The 23598-nt window shown below is 39.0% G+C and overlaps 1 protein-coding gene across 2 annotated transcripts in view; it reads right to left on the bottom strand.

Annotated features, from left to right (window-relative positions):
* The window catches only part of ntng2b (netrin g2b), a 103226-nt gene that overhangs the window by 45896 nt on the left and 33732 nt on the right, over window positions 1–23598 (bottom strand). The window lies entirely within an intron of this gene.

Raw genomic sequence — 23598 nt, 5'->3', positions numbered from 1 at the left:
ATTTTATGATGAAACTGGCTCTCATCAGGACTACCCCAGGAATGGAAGAACAAGAGTAACCTCTGTTACACAGGATAAGTTCATCAAAGTTACCAGCCTCAGAAACCGTAGGTTAACTAACAGCTTAACCCCAGATAAGAGCCACCCAAATGCTTTACAGAGTATATTTGGTTTGCTTAACATGTTAAAGTTACTACATGATTCATTATGTGTTCATGTGTTCCTTCATAGTCTGGACGACATCAGTGTTCAAGTCCAAACTTTTGAATTGTACATATTTGGTATATATTGACTGGTATATATACTGGTATATATGTGTATATAAACTGGTATAACTGGTAAATGCCTTTTTTGTAACCTTTAGTAACACCACTTTTGGCTACTTTGTGTTAAAGACATACTTGTTTTTCAGCCATTTTTCCTCTAGTTCCTCTAGTATTCTAGTTCTTAATTCTTAGTTGGACATGGGTCCTCTTGCTCTTGCACTTCTCTTAAGAGGTCTATCCTGTTTCATAGTGTTTAGATTGTGGGGGGGCCCTGGCATAACTTGGCTGCAACACAAGCCCAAAGCAGGATGCATCCACCCCCATGCTTAACAGTTGGAAAGGTGATCTTTTTTAATGAAATTTTACATACTCATTGCAGCCAAGAAGGTCTATTTCAACTTCATCAGTGCTTATACCCACCGATAGGCATCAGGTTTTATCAAATGTTTCTCCACAAAACTTGCAGAGAGTACAACAGTGAACCACCACTCCAGAGTTAAATCTTCTGGAAGGTCTTTTACAGACAGGGGCTGGTTTGGATTGGCCTTTCTAGCTCTCCTACACAGCTTGGCTATAGAGGCAGCACTGACGAGGAACAGACTTGTGTGTTTGTGTGTGTGTGTGTGTGTGTGTGTGTGTGTAAGCAAGCGAGACAGGAGGTAGATAGTAAATTTGCTCGCTCTAATTGGACATGACTGCGTTTGTGTTGCAGGTTCATAAATATGTTTCGGCTGAAGGAGGATATTGATTTCCTTTTCCCGGCAACTCACTCGCTCGTTATCGCCTCCGCCGCCTACCACTGATTTAACAGCACACACACACACACACACACACACTCACAACGTGCAGTTACACCATGCTGTTCAACCTCTCACACACCTGTCTGGTTCTCTCCTTCATACGTCTTTAAGTCTAATTATCATTTTATATTTCATAATATTCCTCATAGTTTTATCTTCTCTGCCTTTTATTCTTCCTCTTCTTTTTCTCTTCCTCTCGGCTCGGTAATCATCAATTCTACCTAAACACAGATCTCACTACCTTAAAGAGATGCACGGTGTGGACATAAATGTGATGTGTGATGATGCTGTTTAAAAACCCAGTAATGATGTAGAAAGTGAACATTTAAGATCCTGAATTAGTTAAAGCTCTGTGAAGCTTTTCAGCACTTTAGCCTGGATACACTAATGCTGTTTCCCAGGATCAGAAGTAATTTGGTGTCTGACTTCTGTAAACTTTTACCACAGTCTGCCTCGCTCTACCTCACCCTGCCTTACTCTACACCACTCTACTTCACTCTGCCTCACTCTACATCGCTCTATTACACTCTGCCTCACTCTACCTCACTCTACTCTGCCTCACTCTACATCACTCTATTTCACTCTACCTCACTCTACATCACTCTGCCTCACTCTACATCACTCTACTCTGCCTCACTCTACATCACTCTATTTCACTCTACCTCACTCTACATCACTCTATTACACTCTGCCTCACTCTACCTCACTCTACTCTGCCTCACTCTACACCACTCTACTTCACTCTGCCTCACTCTACATCGCTCTATTACACTCTGCCTCACTCTACATCACTCTATTTCACTCTACATCACTCTATTTCACTCTGCCTCACTCTACATCACTCTATTTCACTCTACCTCACTCTACATCACTCTATTACACTCTACCTCACTCTACTCTGCCTCACTCTACATCACTCTATTTCACTCTGCCTCACTCTACATCACTCTATTTCACTCTACCTCACTCTACATCACTCTATTACACTCTGCCTCACTCTACCTCACTCTACTCTGCCTCACTCTGCCTCACTCTACTTCACTCTGCCTCACACTACATCGCTCTATTACACTCTGCCTCACTCTACCTCACTCTACTCTGCCTCACACTACATCACTCTATTTCATTCTACCTCACTCCACATCACTCTATTTCACTCTGCCTCGCTCTACATCACTCTATTTCACTCTACCTCACTCTGCCTCACTCTACATCACTCTATTTCACTCTGCCTCACTCTACATCACTCTATTTCACTCTACCTCACTCTACATCGCTCTATTTCACTCTGCCTCACTCTACATCACTCTATTTCACTCTGCCTCACTCTACTCTGCCTCACTCTACATCGCTCTATTTCACTCTACCTCACTCTACATCGCTCTATTTCACTCTGCCTCACTCTACTCTGCCTCACTCTACATCACTCTATTTCACTCTACATCGCTCTATTTCACTCTGCTTCATTCTACTCTGCCTCACTCTACATCACTCTATTTCACTCTACCTCACTCTACATTTCTCTATTTCACTCTACCTCACTCTACATCGCTCTATTTCACTCTGCCTCACTCTACTCTGCCTCACTCTACATCACTCTATTTCACTCTACATCGCTCTATTTCACTCTGCCTCACTCTACTCTGCCTCACTCTACATCACTCTATTTCACTCTACATCACTCTATTTCACTCTACATTTCTCTATTTCACTCTGCCTCACTCTACTCTGCCTCACTCTACATCACTCTACTTCACTCTACCTCACTCTACATTTCTCTATTTCACTCTACCTCACTCTACTCTGCCTCACTCTACATCACTCTACTTCACTCTACCTCACTCTACATTGCTCTATTTGACTCTACCTCACTCTACTCTGCCTCACTCTACATCACTCTATTTCACTCTGCCTCACTCTACATTTCTCTATTTCACTCTACTTCTTCTAACTTACTCTACCACACTCTATTTCACTCTGCCTCACTCTACCTCAGTCTACCTTACTGTACCTCACCCTGCCTTATTCTACATCACTCTATTTCACTCCATCTCACTCTACCTCTCTCTATTTCACTCTACTTGCTCTAACTTACTCTACTTCGCTCTATTTCACTCTGCCTCACTCTACCTCAGTCTGCCTCACTGTACCTCACACTGCCTTAATCTACATAACTCTACCTCACTCTACATTGCTTTATGTCACTCTGCCTTGTTCTACCTCACTCTGCTTCACTGTATTTTACCTTGCCTTGCTCTACCTCACAGTACCTCAATCTGCCATGCTCTACTTTAATCTGCTTAGCTTTATCTGATTTTGCCTTGCTCTCCCATACTCTGCCTTGATCTATCTCACTCAGGCCTCAATCTACCTCACTCTGCCTCACTCTACATCACTCTATTTCACTCTACCTCACTCTACATCACTCTATTTCACTCTGCCTCACTCTACATCACTCTATTTCACTCTGCCTCACTCTACTCTGCCTCACTCTACATCACTCTATTTCACTCTACCTCACTCTACATCGCTCTATTTCACTCTGCCTCACTCTACATCACTCTATTTCACTCTGCCTCACTCTACATTTCTCTATTTCACTCTGCCTCACCCTACTCTGCCTCACTCTACATCACTCTACTTCACTCTACCACACTCTACATTTCTCTATTTGACTCTACCTCACTCTACTCTGCCTCACTCTACATCACTCTATTTCACTCTGCCTCACATTACATTTCTCTTTTTCACTCTACTTCTTCTAACTTACTCTACCACACTCTATTTCACTCTGCCTCACTCTACCTCAGTCCACCTTACTGTACCTCACCCTGCCTTATTCTACATCACTCTATTTCACTCCACCTCACTCTACCTCTCTCTATTTCACTCTACTTGCTCTAACTCACTCTACTTCGCTCTATTTCACTCTGCCTCACTCTACCTCAGTCTGCCTCACTGTACCTCACCCTGCCTTACTCTACATCACTCTACCTCACTCTACATTGCTATGTCACTCTGCCTTGTTCTACCATACATGCTCTACCTCAGTTTGCCTAGCTTTGCTTCATTTTGCCTCGCTTCACCTTAATCTGCCTCGCTCTACCATACTCAGCCATACTCTATGCTTTCTCTGCCTTGTTCTACCTCAATCTACCTCACTCTGCCTTGCTCTACCTCACTTAATTTCACTCTGCCTTTCTCTACCTAACTCGTCCTCAATCTGTTTTACTCTGCCTTGCTCAACCTCACTCTACTACACTCTACTTGCTGTTTCTCACTCTACGTCACTCAATTTCACTCTGCCTTTCTCTACCTAACTCAACGTCATTCTGTTTTACTCTGCCATGCTATACCTCACTCTACCTTGCTCTATTTCTCTCTGCCTGGCTCAATCTCACTTTACCTCACTATACTTTACCTCATTTTGCTATACTCTACCTCAATCTGACTTGCTTAATTTCAGTTTGCCTCGCTCTATTTCACTCTGCCTTGCTCTACCTCAGTCTGCCTTGCTGTACCTCACTCTGCTTCACTGTATTTTACCTTGCCTTGCTCTACCTCACAGTACCTCAATCTGCCATGCTCTACTTTAATCTGCCTAGCTTTATCTGATTTTGCCTTGCTCTCCCATACTCAGGCCTCAATCTACCTCACTCTGCCTCACTCTACCTCAATCTGTCTGGCTCTACCTCACTTCACCTTACTCTGCCTTGTTCTACCTCACTCTGCCTCACTTTACCTCTCTGCCTTGAACTACCTCAATGTGCCTGGCTCTGCTTCACTGTCATGCTCTACGACAGTCTACCTAGCTTTACCTCATTTTATCATGCTTTACCTCAGACTGTCTAGCTTTACCTCATTTTGCCTCGTTCTACCTCAATATGTTTAGCTTTAGCATACTTTACAGTGTTTGTGTGTGAGACAGCGAGACCCCAGGACACTAAACAGCATCTGTAACCCCAATCCTCTGCAAATTATTCAGTACAGAGTTCAAACGGTCAGTGAGAAACTCAGCAGTTCAGGAGTTCAGTCGGTGCTTTCAGAGACGACCTTCAAACCACCTTGATGGCCTGCTTTTGTGGATCATGCAGTACACACACACACACACACACAGTGTCGTTCCTGCAAATGTAGCTCAGTTCCATGCCAAAAGATCATGGCAATTCAAATTTGCCAACTTGCCAATTTGAATGTCGGGAATCCAGAGAAACTAAAGAAATATTTCTATATTATTTTAAATCACCAAAAAAAAAAAAAACGGTAAAATTAAAAAAGCTGTTTAAAAGCATAGAATCAGCCACTTACACCAAACATACCCCAGACAGACATTGAGCCAATACATCTTTTGCTATTATTATAGAATTATAATTTTTTTTTTTGTTCTGGCTGAACCTGATAACATTTGCATCTAAGTACTGGTGGTACTTTAAGTACAGTTTAAATAAAGTATAGCACCTTAATTACTGTCATTACAAAATGACAGAGAGCATTTAAACATTTTTTTTTCCTTTGGACAGCAGGTCAGCTGAAACCAATAGACGTCTGAAGAACACGTGCTCTGTACTGTAATCCCTGTACAGCATTTCCGTTCACTAATGAAACAACAGGGATTAAATGGGCAGTTTAATTCAATTTACTTAAGTCCAGACAACAAGAAGCAGGAGAGTCTACGACTCCAGACCTGACTGAGAAGGTAAAGTCATGGTGGAGAGAGAAAACTAAGTGTGGCTGATATAAAGAGCATTTACAGAGTAAATGTACAAAAACAACAAAAATTAATTATTTATTATCCCTGCTGCGAGAATATTATAATGATTTTAATATGATAAAACACTTCAAAAGTCATGTGATTTTTATTTTTTGTTGTTCTAGATATTATATAAAAAATTAATTTGATGATAAATTATTTACCATTATCTATTTATAGTGTTTTGTCAATATGCGTCAAGTCTCATTTCAAAATAAAATGCATTATGGATTTAAATTAAATGTTTAATTGATTAATGGAATTAATTCAGGATCATATAAAGCTCATTTATTTATTTGTATTTTTGTACGGTTTTCTTATGGAGGACAAAAAATGACATAAGTATAAATAAATAAATGTACATATAAATGAATAAATAAGTATATAAATACATAAATACATGCATAATTAATTGTATAAATGAATAAATTAATTAATAAATACATTTTGTCATGAAAAAGTACACACTTTAAATTTGATCAGAAATATATTTCCATATTTTCATGCATGACCCTTTATTTAGGGCTGTTTCTGCATTTATTTTTTTATATGTTTACTGATTGATGCATTTCTTCATTTATTTGTTCTCTGATTTATTTATTTGTTAATGTATTTATTTAAACATTAACAGCATATATAAGTATATCTCTAGCATTGCTACTGTACATGTACTTTTAGCAGCATATATAAGTATATCTCTAGCATTACTACATGCACTCTTAACAGCATATATAAATATATCTCTAGCATTGCTACTGTACATGTACTTTTAGCAGCATATATAAGTATATCTCTAGCATTACTATATGCACTGTGGTGGACGTCGCCTCACTTTGCCAAACATTCACACAAAGCAATCCAGACTGTTCTCACTATCTTTAATAAATTCCTGAAAACAGAGCTCTTCAAAGAGCACTTTCTCTCTTAACACCTCTAACTAACTACCTTCTACTACCAGATCAGGAGAATCTCTCACTATCTTTAATAAACTCCTGAAGACAGAGCTCTTCAAAGAGCACCTACTCCCCTAACACCTCTAACACACTAACTACTTCTAACCTCATGTATCCAAATGTAATGTAATGTAATGGACGGAAATGCAGATCTAACAAGAGCTGTTCACAAAACTTCAAGTGAAACTCAGGAGCTTCTGTATATAAAACTCTGAGAAAAGAAAATAACTGCAGAGAACAGAACTCGGGATGGTCCCGCCGCAGGCATGAACCCGGACCACCAGGCTAATATTAGCAGTGATTGTGGCACTGAAGCTCTCAGCCCCACAATAACACACACAGAGAGCAGGGCTGGACCGGCCTCAGCACAAAGAAAAGCAGAAACATAAAAGTGGGGCAATAACTTCAACCCCACTGATGCCAGAGAGGGGAAATGAGGAAGAAATGTACAGTATATATCTTTTTTTATTAAATATATTTTTTCTATACTTACGCTGAGAGACATACTCAAGAGCAAAGACTCAAAACCGAGAGAAAACCCTAAATTTACCAGAGCAGTCAGAGACCTTCTGTTTCCACACGCTTATCATGGACACAAAGGTCATGCAATATTGGTCTTTAATTATTTCTTCGAACAGTTATTTTCATTTTCTGGAGCTTTCTGACACTTAGCCAAGGATCCAAAGTATTTAAACTAGATTACAAATTATCCATAAACCTACTGTTGACCTACTGTTAACCTACTGTTAACGTAATGTTGGGATTTATGCAAATACAGCCCTGGAAAAAAATTAAGAGACCACTTAAAAGTGAAGAGTTTCTCTGATTTTACCAGATTTGAGAACCTTTGAAGATGGGTGATCACATGCTATCAAACCAAGATGAACTACTTAAATTTTTGCACCAGGAGTGGCATAAAGTTATCCAAAAGCAGTGTTTAAGACTGGTGGAGGAGAACATGCCAAGATGCATGAAAACTGTGATTAAAAAACAGGGTTATTCTACCAAACATGGATTTCTAAACTCTTAAAACTCTTATGACTATTAACGTGTTTTCTTTGCATTATTTGAGATCTGAAAGAAAATTTGAATATTTTTATTTGGAATTTGGGAGAAATGTTGTCCGTAGTTTAATAAAACAACGATGTTCATTTTACTCACATTTGTACCTATAAATAGCAAAATCAGAGAAAATAATTCAGAGACTAAAGTGGTCTCTTATTTTTTTCCAGAGCTGTGAATTTGTAAATCTCATAAAGTAAATTTCATGAAGTAATTTGTAAATTCTCAAGTAAAATTGCAATTACTTTGGATTTCCCACCATCTACATTACAAGCAACAGGCCAGACTGTCAATACTGGATGCTGGTGATCTTTTGGCCCTCGGGGGCACTACAACAGGCATGAATCTGTACTGGAAATCACTGAATTCAGAAATGCAGTCCAGAAATCCTGCCACATTCATTCGGTTTATTTTAAATAAGCAGAAAAGATAAGGTGTTAAAAGTTTCTGTTAAGTGTTAAAGCGTCTGTTAAACCTGGTGGTACAAAGTGGATAAAACTAGGCCTATTTTAACAGTATATTACAACTACAGTGATAAACTGGTGGGATTGTTCAGTGCTGTACACAGGCCTGCATACAGCTGTGTGCTGCAGCGGTTAAATGAGGAACTGCTTCATACAAAGTGAATAATTTACACAGACTGCAGCAAAAAGGCCTGTGTGCTTCTTTACTGTCCACATAACACACTGTGTCCTACACACAGTTTTACACAGCTTTACAGAACTGTGTGTGGGAAAGTATAAAATTAGAGAACCCACACAAAAGACTTACACAAAGTGCTTCTCAAAGTGCTTCTTTTTTCTGAGCCCTTTAATCCCTGGCTGCAGACCCACATGTCTTTTGTTCACTACATTATCAAAATAATAACATAATAACATAATATACAATACAATAAAAACCTGTATTTGACTGCAAAATAGGGTAAATAACATACAAATAAACATATACAGTGGCGTAAAAAAAGGTATTAGCCCCCCTAAAGATTTAGTTTGCTTTTGCTTTTTTGTCATACTGTTATTTTTCAGATTATCAAACTTTAATATCAGACAAAGATAGTAAATAGAGTAAATAAAAAAGCACCTTTTTAAATCTACTCTGTGTGAAAAAAGACCTGCAGTTCTTTAAATGTTGTTCTGGTTCTTTTGTGACCTCCTGGATGAGTTGTCCATGCCCTTTTGAAACAATTTTGGTCGGCTAGATCATGTTGTCTCCATTTTTGAATTGTAGCTCTCACTGTGGTCTGATGGAGTCCCAAAGCCTTAGAAATGACTTTTCAACCTTTTCCAGACTAATAGATGATCAATGACTTTGTTTTCTCATCTGTTTTTGAATTTTATATGTTGCATTTTGAGATCTTTTATCTGCTTCATGTTGTCAGACAGGTTCTATTTAAGTGATTTCTTGATTCTACTGGTCTGGGAGGCAAACACTTTTTCACAAAGGGCTAGTTTGGTTTGGATAGTTTTTCCACGTAATAAATAAAATCATCATTTAAAAAGTGCTTTTCTGTTTTTATTCAGGTTACCTTTATGTGATATAAAATTTGTTTAATAATCTGAAAAAATTAGTATGACAGTATTTTTTTTTACTTTTAGTAGTAAAAAGTATGACAAAAATGCAAAAACAAAACAAACCTGTAAGGGGCAAATACTTTTTCATGCCACTGTACACTATACGTACCAAATGTAATGGGACACACATTCATGCTCATTCATTGTTTCTTTAAAAAAAATGTTTATTCTGCTCTTGGTGGAGCAACTGTCTCTAATTTCTCTACAGCCAAGAGAACGAGATTTTGCAGCATGTTGCTGTGAGGAACAAGAGCATTAGTAAGGGAGGATGTTGGATGGTCATGACAGAGAGTCGGATTCTAACAGAAAACTAGAATTAGTTACAACACCTAATATAAAGTACAGAGAGACTCTGCCCATGTTGATGACAGCTGATGATGACAGGATGTAGTAAATCTCTTTCGTCCAATCAGTGGCTAAACTGCAGGGTGAAACCGAAACTGACCGAACCAAATGTACAAAATGTAACAAAAACTTTAACTTTTGTGCAGAATCTGGTCCGAACCTTCAGGTGTGAAAACTCCCTAAGTGTAGCAGGATCTGCAAAGGTCCAGAAGCTACAAGACCTGGACCGACGACAGGGCCGTCACAAGACTTTTACTTAGCAGACATGTTTCCTTTTTATTGTTGAGATTTTTATTCTAAATTTATTCAGGTATACTGATTCATTAATAAGTTTCATCTATGAGAAACTTACTTTTTTAAATTAAATGACATGTTTATCAGATAAGTGTGTCGTGTTAGCAAACTGAAACCAGAGAAAAAGAGAAAGAAAAGGGAGAGAAAGAAAGAAAAAAAGAGAGAAAGAAGGGAAGCTGGCAGTGGGACAGGGGTATGAAATAATGATGAACGACACAACTGTGGGAGAGAAAGGAGGGCAGAGAGAGATATAGAGATACAGAGGAAAAAGAGAGAAAGTGTCTCCTGTCTTCCTAAAGGCCCCCTGGGGTGTACAGTATCTGGGAGCTTCTTCTGGGGGGCTCTGAGGTGTGTGTGTGTGTGTGTGTGTGTAAACTGCGGATATTTAGATACTCCAGAGAGACGGGATGGCCGCTAATCGACCCTTATAGATGCTGCTGAAAATGATACTGGAACTAACACTACACACTTTCTCATACACACACACACACACACACACACACACACACACACACATACACACACACAAACAAACACACACACACTCCGAGATAAGTAACCACAGTGCTGCTAAATTCTCTCACTGCAGATTTCACTCTAACGGAGTTTATTTGTGTCTAGCTGAGCTCAGTTGACAAGGACTCCAGGAAAACTCTCCATACTGTGGACTCTGGAGGACCCTAACACCCCTCTGGCTTGCTCTCCAGCTCCAAGGTGTTCTCCAGTTTGGCCAGTTTCTTCTGCATTCCCGTCCACACCATTAACCATTACCTCTCTCAAGCTCACTGCTGAGAAAGAGGACCTGCATGAACTACTCCTGCTAGATGCTACTATACAAAATCAGCTGGGTTAGATTAATTAGATGCCTTTTTTAATTACATTACCTTGCATTTCTAAGATAATGTAAGGTAAGGTAAGGCAGTTTAAACTTGACTTAAATCTTATCTGGTTTCTGTTTTTGTGCTGAATTCAACAGCCCTGCCATGAAAAACACCTTCTTAATTCTAACACACCGTCTCAAGATAAAAGATAAAAGCGGAGATAATCTGGTTTAACTTACATAGAAATACACACCAAAATCACGGTTATCTCAGTCGCGGTTACATACATTGTGACATAGCACGCACTCCTGAGACGGGGTGCTTTTCTTGGCGTTGGTTTCTGATTTTGGCACAACACTACCATGTTTGTTTACAGGAATGTCGCATCACTGACGTCACTCACGTTTGTTCTGTCAGTTGGTGGAAAAGTTAAGAGCATCCTAAGACAAAGAAATGCAACTTTCACGACATCTCACAACCAAACAAAGACGTAAGAACTTCTAGTCTTCTAGTCAAGTGGTTTGTCCCTTGGTGTGCTGTTCACGGCGGTATTAACCTGTGTTGAAACCACTAAGCCCATACTAACATTAAGTTAAGGAGACGTTCTGAAGCAGTGCGGCAGCTTTGACGATGTTATGCTAATGAAGGAAGCCTCTGAGAAACGGTCTGCCTTTCCAAGGACACACTCTTCTCCTCTTTCTCTCCTTCCCTTTGCTCCCTCCTTCACGCTCCCCCATGTGGTGCAGGATTGTCTCATACATGGACAGAGTGTGTATGTGTGTGTTTTGAGAATCGGCTGCTCTTTTATTCTGTTATTCCCTCTATTAAAAAGGAAAAAGGGGATCTAACAAGGGAAAAGGGCCCCGACTCCAGAAGGAGAGAATGAGAGAATGAGAGAAAGAAAGAGAAGAAAGGAAACAAGATTAAAATCTGCTGACGCCGCCCGGGCGAGGGGCGTAGGAGGAATACACACTGATTATCAAATCAGCTGTCACCGCCACAGCATAAATCACACCATCCGTGCTGACACATCTTTCTCTCCCTCTTCCTCTCTCTCTCTCTCTCTCTCTCTCTCTTTTTTCCCCTCCCCGGCTTGTTTGTGCCTCTTTCTTGCAGTACTTATGAATAAACAAGAGTGAGTCTCTTTAACACTCTACTCGACAGGTTCTATTCGCCTCTCTCTCCCTCTTTCTCTCTCTCTCTCCTTTTCTACAGCGGGGTTTCAATTACAGCGGTTTATAACGAGGCCTGTTCGGGACAGTCTCCTCTCATCAGGCTTTTAATGCAGTCTGTTGTTGCTAGCAGTCTCAGGCTAATTATCTTTCTAGAAGGATCTGGTGGTAATGATCCAGGTTTGGGAAAGTCTCTCTCTAATGGACTCTATCAGATGGCGGATTGTCTGAAACCTTATCAGTCTGTCGCTCACAGTGAAAAACAAGGAAGTGAGACAATTCTCTAATGCAGTGGCTCTCAAAACTTTTTCCTGACGACACAGAGCTGATGAGGAGTAGACTACTTTGGCTACGTTTACATTACTAGGCTAAAGTAACTCAAATCAGATTTTTTGGCAGTGTGAACGTGCCAAATCAGATTTTTTCAAATCAGATTTGAGTCACTTTCATATGTGGTCCTAAATCAGTTACATATCTGTTCCACAGACATTCGACATGAATGTAAACGATCAAATAGGAATTTATGCGTCTCGTTCCCGCACTCTATTTTTTGGTGCAGTTGTGAAGCTATAGCTGTAAAAGCAAAGCAAAGCAAACCGCCTGGTCTTTTTTCACCACCTCAATCTGAGCATGTTCTCCGGACAAGCTGTTTGTTCTCCACTCCAGCAAAATATGCTCCACATATGAGCTGCTAACTCATCCATTTTACCTTAATAAAGCTACGAGTCGTCTCTCAAATATGAGGTTTTTTGTTGTTGGTGAAGAAGATACATGTAAGTGCGCTTGTGAGGCGTTTCAGTGACAGAAGAATTAATGTAAGAAATGCAATTATATTTATATTAGTAGTGTCAATTAAAATACTACTATAAACTTGTATGTTTGGGGGGAGATAAAATTAAGGTGAGGCCCTGGAATAAAGAATACATGATAAAATGATTAGAGGAAACTTTTTTCCTTTATTGTAAACATCTTAGCTTGGTTGTAAGGATTTCTGAATTAGAATTGAATTTGCTGAGTATGAAAAATAGTTTTCACCCTTGTAGTTTGTTTCTCTGCTCCGGATCCTTTGGTAATTTTGTTTACTTGGAGCGTTTTCTCTCTCTGTTTGGTTTGGTTTTACACAGTGTGGCGTGAGGAGGCGGGGGAGTTGTGGGTCCGCCCCACGCCAGAGCGCAAAGCCATGCCTGTCTCAGCTGGCCCGCATGAGGGCTGATTGAGCCGCCAGTTGAGACAGGCCTTCGTCATCATTTGGGAGGACTCTTGACTGGGGAGCTGAGGGCTGAGGCTGCACGGACCTTAAAAACTACAAAAAAGAGACTACTGAACTCTAGAGCCCCTTTGGGCTGAGTTATGTTTATTTAAGTTTGTTTTGGGTGTGGTGGAGGGCGTTTGAAAGCCAATAAAAGGTATGATTTGAGTTCATTTACTCCCCGTGTCTGTGTTCTCTGTGTGCTTCCTCCTTCTGGGTCACAGTGGTCACGCCCCTAACCCCAGGGGCTTACTACAACAGGCATAACCCTAAACTATCACATCCTGTGATGGTCCTGTTCTGTGTTTTTTTTGTCTGTCACTGTCATTTTGGCCCTCCTGTCTGTTTATTTTATTTAATTATTTTCCCTTGTGTTCCTGAACATGCTCTGTGTTTTTTCCTTGTCTCTGTCTGAATGTTCTCAACCGTGTTCTTTCATGTGACTATAACATGTAGCTCCGCACCCTCATTACCTGTTTCCCCAGGTGTCTTCCATTTCCCTACATGTGTATTTATACATTTCCTGTTTTCTTATTTGGTTATTGTACCTCTTTACGTCAGTCAGGGTTTGTGTTTCAGTGTACTCTGTGTTTTTTTTGTTTCAGTCTCTTAATTCTTTGTTTATTAATTTTTTTGTATTTCTAATAAATCCTGGGGTCAAACTTGGTGATGTACTTAATTTGCGTAAAAAATAATAACGTGGACAGCCCTAAAATTAACCCTTTTTAATGAACACCTAAGTCTCTCTCTCTCTCTGTCTCTTTATCTGTGTGTCTTTTGCTCTCTTTGACAGGATGGTGGGGGGGGGGGGGCAGATTTAGCACTGATGGAAAGACCCCTGAGTGAGTTCCTTGTGATGTCAGCAATCTTTCTATCATCCTGTTCAGATCACAAAAATAAAGCACATTGTAAAACTGTACAAAGGATTTATACTCCTTCTGCCCTCATAACCTTTGTCAACTTAACCCTTCCCTCTTCCCCTCACCATCCCCACACCCACCCCCACTCCCCCCACAGCTCACATCCATCGTAATCTGGGTTTACCATCAGACCACCAGACCAGCTCACTGAACTTAAGTTTACTGAACTTAAATATCTCAGGTATATTTTAATTTCACTAGTACACTGGTTATCTATCCATCTATCTATCTATCTAATTCTTAAAAAAAAATGAGCACAGGATGTTAATCTACACAGATTTTTCTCCTGAAAACTGTTTATTTGGGTGGGTAAAGCGCTTCCATTTATTTACAGTAAGCTTATATTTCCAGATTTCCATTAAGTCTGGGTGCAGTAGCATTAGAATTAGCAGCTAATGACAGTTAGCAGCTAATGCCACCCGACAGCACTACACTGAGGGACCCCGAGTGTTCCAGTAAGACAGGCTGATATTAGCTAGCAGTTTCGTCCCACGTAGCTTGTTTTAACACAGTAAACACACAGACTACAGTCTGATATACTCACCTCTGAACAACAAAAGAGCTAGCGCTTAGCGCTATTAGCGGCTAATGCTAATACTGCTGCAGCCTCGGTGCTGGAGAACTAAACTGAAACTCCTTTATAGCGCTGTACTTCAGCAGAGTAGCTTTACTGCTCCTTACAAACTGACTGGTAAAATTCATACATAAGGCACACTATTTTTGGGAAAATTAAAGGATTTTACATACATCTTATAGTGCAAAAAATACAGTTATATAATTACGGCCAAGTAATCTAATATTATGTTATTTATTCTTGTATAATAAAACACTGTAATAGAAATGTGGCAAGTGGTTCAAAAACAATTTGACCAACATTATAAAATGTAGCGTTAGTGAAATTAGTTGGGCTTGCAATGCATCATGGGTAGTGCTGTCCAACTACAGCTGCAATACGGTGCAGTGCTGTTTCTGCTGCTCCGCTCTGCAGCCTGCGGCCCTCACTCTCTCATTGCCCTTCTCAATGTAACTGTGTGTGTGTGTGTGTGTGTGTGTGTGTGTGCTGGAGGTCCCCTGTGCAGTGACACCAGACAGCCCCGTGGAGCTCTGAGACCACAGATTATTCACAGCCAACCCTTAGCTGTCTCTCTCTCTCTCTCACACACACACACACACACACACACTCAGAACGGTACACTCCGGCAGGTTCTCATTCAGCTGCTGGATGAGTAATACTTAGATCTGTTCACCTGTACTGATGGTTTTTAATGAATCACTGAATCATCAGTTCAGATACTTGATTCAGTTTGAAGAGTTTGACTCAGTTTTAGAATCAGAATCATCCAGAAGAATCAGAACTGGAACTAAACAAATGAAGCTTCCTCACAGCAGACTGAATCCGTTTTCCTGTATCCCCCCTCCATCTCTCTCTTTCCTTTCTCTCTGTCTCTCTCTCTTTCTTTCTCTCTCTACCTCTTTCTCTCCATCTCTCTTCTCACAACTGCAGTCTCTCTTTTGTATTTTCTCTAGTACTATTTTGTACCCTCTTTTTTATGTGTTCTCTCTTTATCATACTCTTGTTTAAACAAGTACATTTTGAACTCTTTACACTACACTTTTTTATACTCTCACTGTTGATCTGTCTCTTTTGTTCTCTTTCTCTCTGTCTTTTTTTCATACTCTTTGTCTGTATATAGTATCACTCTATCACTCTTTACACTCTTTTATTTGTTCTCACTTTCTAATTCTTGCCCTGCACTCTTTGCGTGGTTTTCTTCTCTTGCACTCTTTTTTGTACTGTTTCATTTATACTCTCACTTTAGTATACTCTTAACTGCCTTTTGTTTTTGCACTCTTTCACCTTTGCACATTTTCTGTTGCACTCTCTTTCAAACCCACTTAATTTTGCACTCTTTCTTTAGCTCCACTTTGAACTCTCATCATTGCCCTGTTTTTGATCTTTCTCTGTTGCTCAATTTTATATTCTATATATATATTCTACACTTTTTTGTTGCACTATTGTGCTCTCTTTTTTGCATTCTCTTTTAAACTCCTTTCTTCCCTTTTTATTTTGCACACTCTTTTGCTCTCTCTTTAGCACTTTTTCCTATTCACTCTTTTCTCTCTTTTCCAATCTCTCTTTTGCCCTCTTTCTTTTGAGCTTGTGTCTTTATTCTTTTTCTTTTATACTCTTGAATTTGTAGTCTCTCTCTCTCTCTCTCTCTCTCTCTCTCTCTCTCTCTCTCTCTCTCTCCCTCTCTTTCTCTGGCCCGTTTGGATGTCACCTTCACTGTAGTGCTCGATCGCTCCCTGTAGAGTATCACTTCCTGCCTCTCACTTCGGGGATGTGATTACCGTGGCAACCCCAGACTCCAGCTTTAACCCACTTTAGTGTTCAGCAGGGAAAAGCTGGGAAAACTGGGAAAATCCCAAGAAGACCTGGAACATCAAAAGCCAATCAGCTTTGCTCCGGCTCTGTGTACCATCATCCCGGCCTTACAGAGCGCAGTAGGGCGTTCCTGGAAAATGTCTTCTTACAAACACACACACACACACACACACACACTGCAATCGATAGTGAGCTGTCAGCCCTGCGTTCACCCGTCATACAGAAGCTCACTCCTACCAGCCTGGAAAAACTCATTGATCCCACGATAGGATTTCAGTGTACAAGTGTGTGTGTGTGTGTGTGTGTGTGTTCTTCAAAAGGCTGACAGTATAACTTACAGTCACAGTAAATAGACAAACTCACCCTAATCAGGAATGAACCTCCACTCTATTGCCCTCTCTCCCTCCTTCTCTCTGTTTCTATCTGCTACTCCCTCTCTCTCTCACACTCTCTCTCTCTCTGCTACTCCCTCTCTCTCTCTCACACTGTCTTTCTCTACTACTCTCTCTCTCTTGATGTACACTTTCTTTTGTAGTGTGTCTCAGTCTCTTGCACATGACTGATAACTATGGGTTAAATTATTTAGTAAGTTCAGTAAGTTATAACAATTAATCAGTATCTACTACAAATAATTCAGAATCTACTATAAATTCTCAGTTTCTACTATAAATGATTTAGTATCTTCTATAAATAATTCAGATTCTAATATAAATGATTTAGAATCTACTATAAACTATACAGAATCTACTATAAATTATTCAGTAGCTATTATAAATTATTCAGTATCTACTATAAATTATTCAGTACCTACTATGAATTATTCAATATGTACTATACATTATTCAGCATCTACTATAAATTGTTGTAGTAAGTTATAACAATTAATCAGTATCTACTACAAATAATTCTGAATCTACTATAAATTCTCAGTTTCTACTATAGATGATTCAGTATCTACTATAAATTATTCAGATTCTACAATAAATGATTCAGATTCTACTATAAATTATTTAGAATCTACTATAAACTATATAGAATCTACTATAAATTATTCAGTATCTACTTTAAATAATTCAGTATCTACTATGAATTATTCATTATCTAATATTAATTATTTAGTATATACTATCAATTATTTAGTATCTAATATAGATTATTCAGTATGTACCTTTAATTATTCCGTATATACTGAAACAAATTTTTTCAATATGTTCTTAAAATTATTGTGTATGAATTGAAGCTAAAATATTCAGTATGTACTATCAACTATTCCATATGTACTGAAGCTAAAATATTTAGTGTGTACTATCAATTATTCTATATGATCTATGAATTATTCTGTATGTACTGAAGCTAAAATATTCAGTATGTACTACAAATGATTTAGTATCTACTATGAATTATTCAGCATCTTCTGTGAAATAGTCAGTATGTGCTGTAGCTGAAATATTCAGAGTGAACCATAACATATTCAGGATGTACTATAAATTATTCAGTAAATAATGTAGCTAAAATATTCAGCATGTAATGTGTATTATTCAGTAGTTCTTATAAAATAGTCAGTATGTACTGTACATTATTTAGTATCCACTATGTATTATAAAGTTTAAATTAATACTCTAAATAGGGTTGCAAGAGGAGGAGGAGAGGAGAGAACAGATTTCTCTTCCAGATTAGTCAGCATGATATAAGTAAAAATATATATATTAAAATATCACTATATCTGGGTGGTCTGTTATAGATGTGTTGTAGATGCTCACACAACATTCAAATAAGATTCAACTAACTTATCTATTAAATACAACTGAACTCTAATTTGACGTTTAGCTCGGATGTCAGAGATCAAAGCTGGGAATGAGGGCACACCCGAGTTTGCTACGTTCCAGTTAAGCAGCTATTGTTGTTAGCATTGCCCCAGGTTAGCTTGGCTAGCGATATTAGTTGATAACTACACAGTATGCAACATTTTGTGTATCTAAACCCCATGTATGCATGTCCACAAAAAAACCTTGAACTGTACTGTGTGTATAATTGATTAAATGATATTGAAATAGATATATTTGCTAATAAACTGTATAATACTACTGTTTTTATTAATGTTGACATGGGGGCGACCATCTTGGATTCTGAACTCACGGTTGGAGAGCCTCTCCCTGCTTTCAGAATAGGAATTCCTACCTGTATGAGCGTTCCAGTTAAAAATTCCTACTTGGAACAAAAAATATTGTGACATACCAGTTCAAATGGAACAAAGCATTATAATTACCGTATTTTTCAAACTATTAATAAGGCATCAACAATGGACCATTCAAGTAAAGTGCTATTAAAATATAATACTACCTCCCTGACTGTCTGTGAGGAGTTTAATGCAATGCTAACAGCTGCTAACAGCCACTGACTTTGAATAACAACAACCCTCCTGTCTTCTGATCTCTCTTTACACACGCTTTGTGCCTCTATTTTGTGTCTTGGAATTCAGTAAAGTGCTGAGGCTGCTGGAAAAATATCAGTGTAAGGGTAGTGCATGTCTTTCAGAAATTAACCACTAGGGGCAGTAGAGTAGCAGAGCAGCTCCTGAATGTCGATACGTTTTGAGAAGCAGCTGTATAATGTGTCCTTGCTGCTGCACAGCCACAAACATACTTGTCAGAACAGCTGGTAAGAGATCAGCATTGTGGAAAAGGACACTTTTTACTATTTTGAAATGGAAAGAAATCACTCTAGTCTTTTTTCCGCAGTCATGAGACGCTGGGCTGCCCTCTAGAGGAAGCTTCCAGTAGCACGTGTAGCATATAGGCAAGTATGTGAACCATTACATTCACAGTGCAGCTGGTTGTTTACGCAAACGCAAAACCAAACAGCAAGTATATTTCTAGCCCAAGAAGTAGTTTAGTGTTTGTGTGTTCACTGTTGACCTCGACCTCACTTAACCCGCAGCCTGTTAATGTCATGTGAAGAGCTCCCTCTGTTGGTGCTCACAGATAATGCAGTTTCTATTTACTTTCACAGCACTTTCACAGCATTTACCCTGTGTTTACCCACATTAAAATAAGGCTCCTTTTTATATAATAAAAAAAAAAAAGATTCTTGGTTGTAAATTTAATTGTAAGTTCTTTAAAAACATTAAAAAGCACTTACTACACATAAATAGAAAGAACAACAGTGAAAATAACTTTTTAAACATGTTATATAAAATAATACTAAAAAAAGTTAGTCATTTAATATGTTATTATACCTAAATGAATAAAGTTATTAACAAAAATGTTAATGATGACTGATGAATAAGACAAAGTAGGATAAGCATCTGCTGCTACATAAGAATTTGGTACACGAGAGGCCACTTTTGCCCTTTCTATTTATGTGTTGTAACTGCTTATTAATTATTTGTTTATTTTTTAACCTAATTACTAAGCAATAATTACTACTATCACTATACTGTAAATATGTCTGAAGCCACTACAGATGTATTACTGCTGAAATGAGAATCAATGCCACTCGCGTGTCACAGGTCATCCCTCTGATGGTAAACAGTTCTGTGATGTCATCATCACTCACTGTCCTGAAACTGCTAACGTCAGGGATTCAGTGTCCTGCCTCGGGAGTGTGTGTGTGTTCCAACATGTTTGGATATGTTTTTTTTTTTTAAGAAATAAAGGAGAGAGTGAGAGAAAGAGAGAGTGTGTATGTGGGAGAGAGACAGATAGAGAGTGTGTGTATGAGAGAGTGAGTGTGAGAGTGTGTGTGTGAGAGAGAGAGAGGGAAAGAGAGAGATAAAGAGTGTCTATGTGGGAGAGAGACAGAAAGAGAGTGTGTGTATAAGAGAGTGAGTGTGTGAGAGAGAGAGAGATTGTGTGTGAGAGAAAGAGAGAGAGAGAGAGTGTGTGTGTGTGTGTGTAAGAGAGAGAGAGAGAGAGAGAGAGAGAGTGTGTGTGTGTGTAAGAGAGAGAGAGAGAGAGAGTGTGTGTGTGTGTGTGTGAGAGAGAGAGTAGCCCTGGACGTTTGCATCGTTCATCAAAGCAAGTTACTACCTCAGCATCTACGACATAATGTATAGAAATATACTCTACGTGGCCTGGCATGGTTTCAAACTGAGGACAATGTGTGTGTCTGAGTGTGTGTGTGCGTGTGTGTGTGTGCGAGTGTGTGTGAGTGTGTATGCTGTCGTGTTACACAATATAAGCTGAACTGGTGAAATGAGCTGTATCCTAATACAGAGGTATAAAGTGTGTGTGAGTGTGGGAATGACACTCAATAAATCTTGCAGGCAGCCGTTATTCAGTATTCATAGATTCAACACACACTCTGAAATCAGTGTAATCTGTATTATAGGCGGGGTGTGTATGTGTGTGTGTTACAGCATGATCCACGATGCACAGGAACACACAGCGACAGAAATCTTCATACCAGCCTCAACAATTACCTCCTTCATTTGTTTGTGTCTCTGGATGTATAAGGCTCTATCCGTTAGATCTGCATATCATCCGCATACAAAACTAAAGTTTTATAAGCTGCTTGGAGCAACTTTACATCACATATCTTCTACTTCTCCTCTGTTCTATTTAATACCCGTCTGTCAGGACCCTCGCAGTAATCCCAGGCTTTTCCTTTTCCTAAACCTATTCCTTCCTTCCTTAACAATGGATTAGTTAAAGCAAAATAGTTTGAGTTTGTTTTCAGTCCTGATACCCCTGATCTTCTATTAGTTTTGATTGACTCCTCCCCCTCCTTGTGACTGGTCCAAATCATTGTCTTGTTTGTTCTAAGACCGCCCACTTACTGCAAAAGTTTGAACGTTTCTTTTTTCCTCTCCCTGATTTTAATTGTTCTGAGACCTCCTCTTTCTTGCTTGGGATTGGTCCTCATATCTAACCTCATATCTATCGCTCTAGAACTCATGAGCTCCTGACACCTTGTGACGCCTTTACTACTTCTTTTACTTTCTAAAAATGTTAACTGTTTTTCTTATTCTTCATATTATTATTATCGGTGTTGTAAAAAATAGGAATTGCAGACTTAAAGGACCATTAAAGATTTTTTTGTAGCAACTTATTACATTATCAGGATGTATGTATTAAGGAAGCATGCTGAGTTTAAGCACTGGCATTCCTTGACAGCAGAGCTTCAGCCAGTATTTTCTTATTTCCCCAGTCCTATTTCCACAACACTGGTTGCCAGCCATATACAATAGCATGCAAACAGTGTGCTGCAGTCATGGAAACTGGCGAGCTGGCCATTTTTCAGCTGAACAGGTAATCACTGAGCTTCAGTAAGGTTGTTGAGCATAGCTAGGTAATATACCACCACATATAGTGAAGTGGAAACGAATATTTTGGCAATTGTAAACGTAAATATTTAATGATCAGCTAAAGAAGAAGACTTATCGCCACTTGCTACTCTGTGTCAGTCTGGCAACCCGTGTAAGCTTTGCGTCTGGGGAGGTAGAGGGTGGGGCAAAAAACTCTATCCAGTGTTTGGACTCCTGTAGCCATTTCACACACTCATTCACATTTATTACTGATTGTTCATACTATTCTACTAGCATTTAAATATTAGGTAGGACTGTTTTTTTTATTCAATTGTTTTAGTATAATATTTATTTCTTTAATAATGTCCTGTCATACAGATCATATGTGAAGTATTTAATGCTTTTGATTTAGCTGCCCTTTATTCTTAAAGTCACTTCTCTTAAGAGTAGCCTAGCTGTTCATCATATTCAGCTGTTCATCATAAGAAAGCCAAAGCATGAGATCTGGTGTAAACACTGCAAGATCTGCCCAACCTGCACAGGCTACTCGCCTCAACCAGCAAGGTGAGATGCAGTTCATTTCCAACAAGCCTATTGCCTTGTTTGTTCTGAGAGCCCCTCCTCACTACAGCTTCTACAGAGCTTTTATTAGGTTTTTCCATTTTTGAGTTTTGGTCTCATTCAGCAGATCTTCTCATTTTAAATCTTGGTCCTTCACCGTGCCTCTGCCTTTGTCTCTCCAGGCTACACTGATTAAGGGCCTGCACCTGCATTCTCCTGCTTTGGGACAATGCATGTTGAAAAAAAAAACACAAACATAAATAAAACTGAGCTGAAATAAACAGATAAAGAGAAGACAAATGAGCAACATATCCTACTGACGCAAATTCCTAAAACAGAAAGTGCTGGTCCAGTCCGGTCAATTCAAAATTATCCCTATTACTTCCATATGTGCAGCTGATTAAACACTAGTGGTGTTCTGATATCTTGTGCGGGAATTATGCACAGGTAACCAAAACAAATGTTTGATTATTTGCAGCAGCAATCACTGTCACACACGGTGCCTGAATGATACACCACTTACAGAAATATGATACATCAGTGATCCGGATACTTTCTACCCGATTTAATTCCTTTGAAATTTACGTGAATGTCTGAATTTCTGAAAATGTAATTTTCAAAGGAACGAAATCGAGTACAAAGTATCCGGATCGCTGATGTATCATGAGTGGTGTATTGTTCAGGCAAAATGAGTGTGCAGTGAGCTGAGCCATTAGCTAGTTGCTGGTAGGATGGGAAAGTGGGCAGCAAGCTACCTATGAAGCTAGTGCTGGGCGATTATGGCCTAAAAAAAAACTCTGATTCTTTGAATCTTTAAAAAAAAAATATTCTACTAAAAATCTAACTACAGATGACAAAGAAATGGTTCAAAAATAGGCTTACCTGCAAAAAAAAACAAATTGAAAATTTTGTTTTCAAGCCCATTCTTTCATATCACGTGATGACCTCGTGTACACACAGCCGTGGAGAAACTCACACACACGGATACTTGAGTTATACTTCAGAAGGCAAGTTTGTGACTAAAAATTGAAAAATAACGTACTAAACGAGTCCCAAAAGAAACGTTGAAGAAGAAATTATTATTGTTTTCCACAATTAATCATGGAGAGCGATGAAGCTGCAGTTTTTAGAGATGGTAGGATTTATTTCTAGCTAAATATTTGCTTTTTTTTCTGGGTGTTTGTGTTGTAAGTGCCGAACATT

This window comes from Astyanax mexicanus, chromosome 17 (genome assembly GCF_023375975.1).
Source record: "Astyanax mexicanus isolate ESR-SI-001 chromosome 17, AstMex3_surface, whole genome shotgun sequence".
Taxonomy (NCBI): domain Eukaryota; kingdom Metazoa; phylum Chordata; class Actinopteri; order Characiformes; family Acestrorhamphidae; genus Astyanax; species Astyanax mexicanus.
The sequence above is the reverse complement of the archived record's forward strand: the minus strand, read 5'-3'. Positions and strand labels throughout refer to the sequence as shown.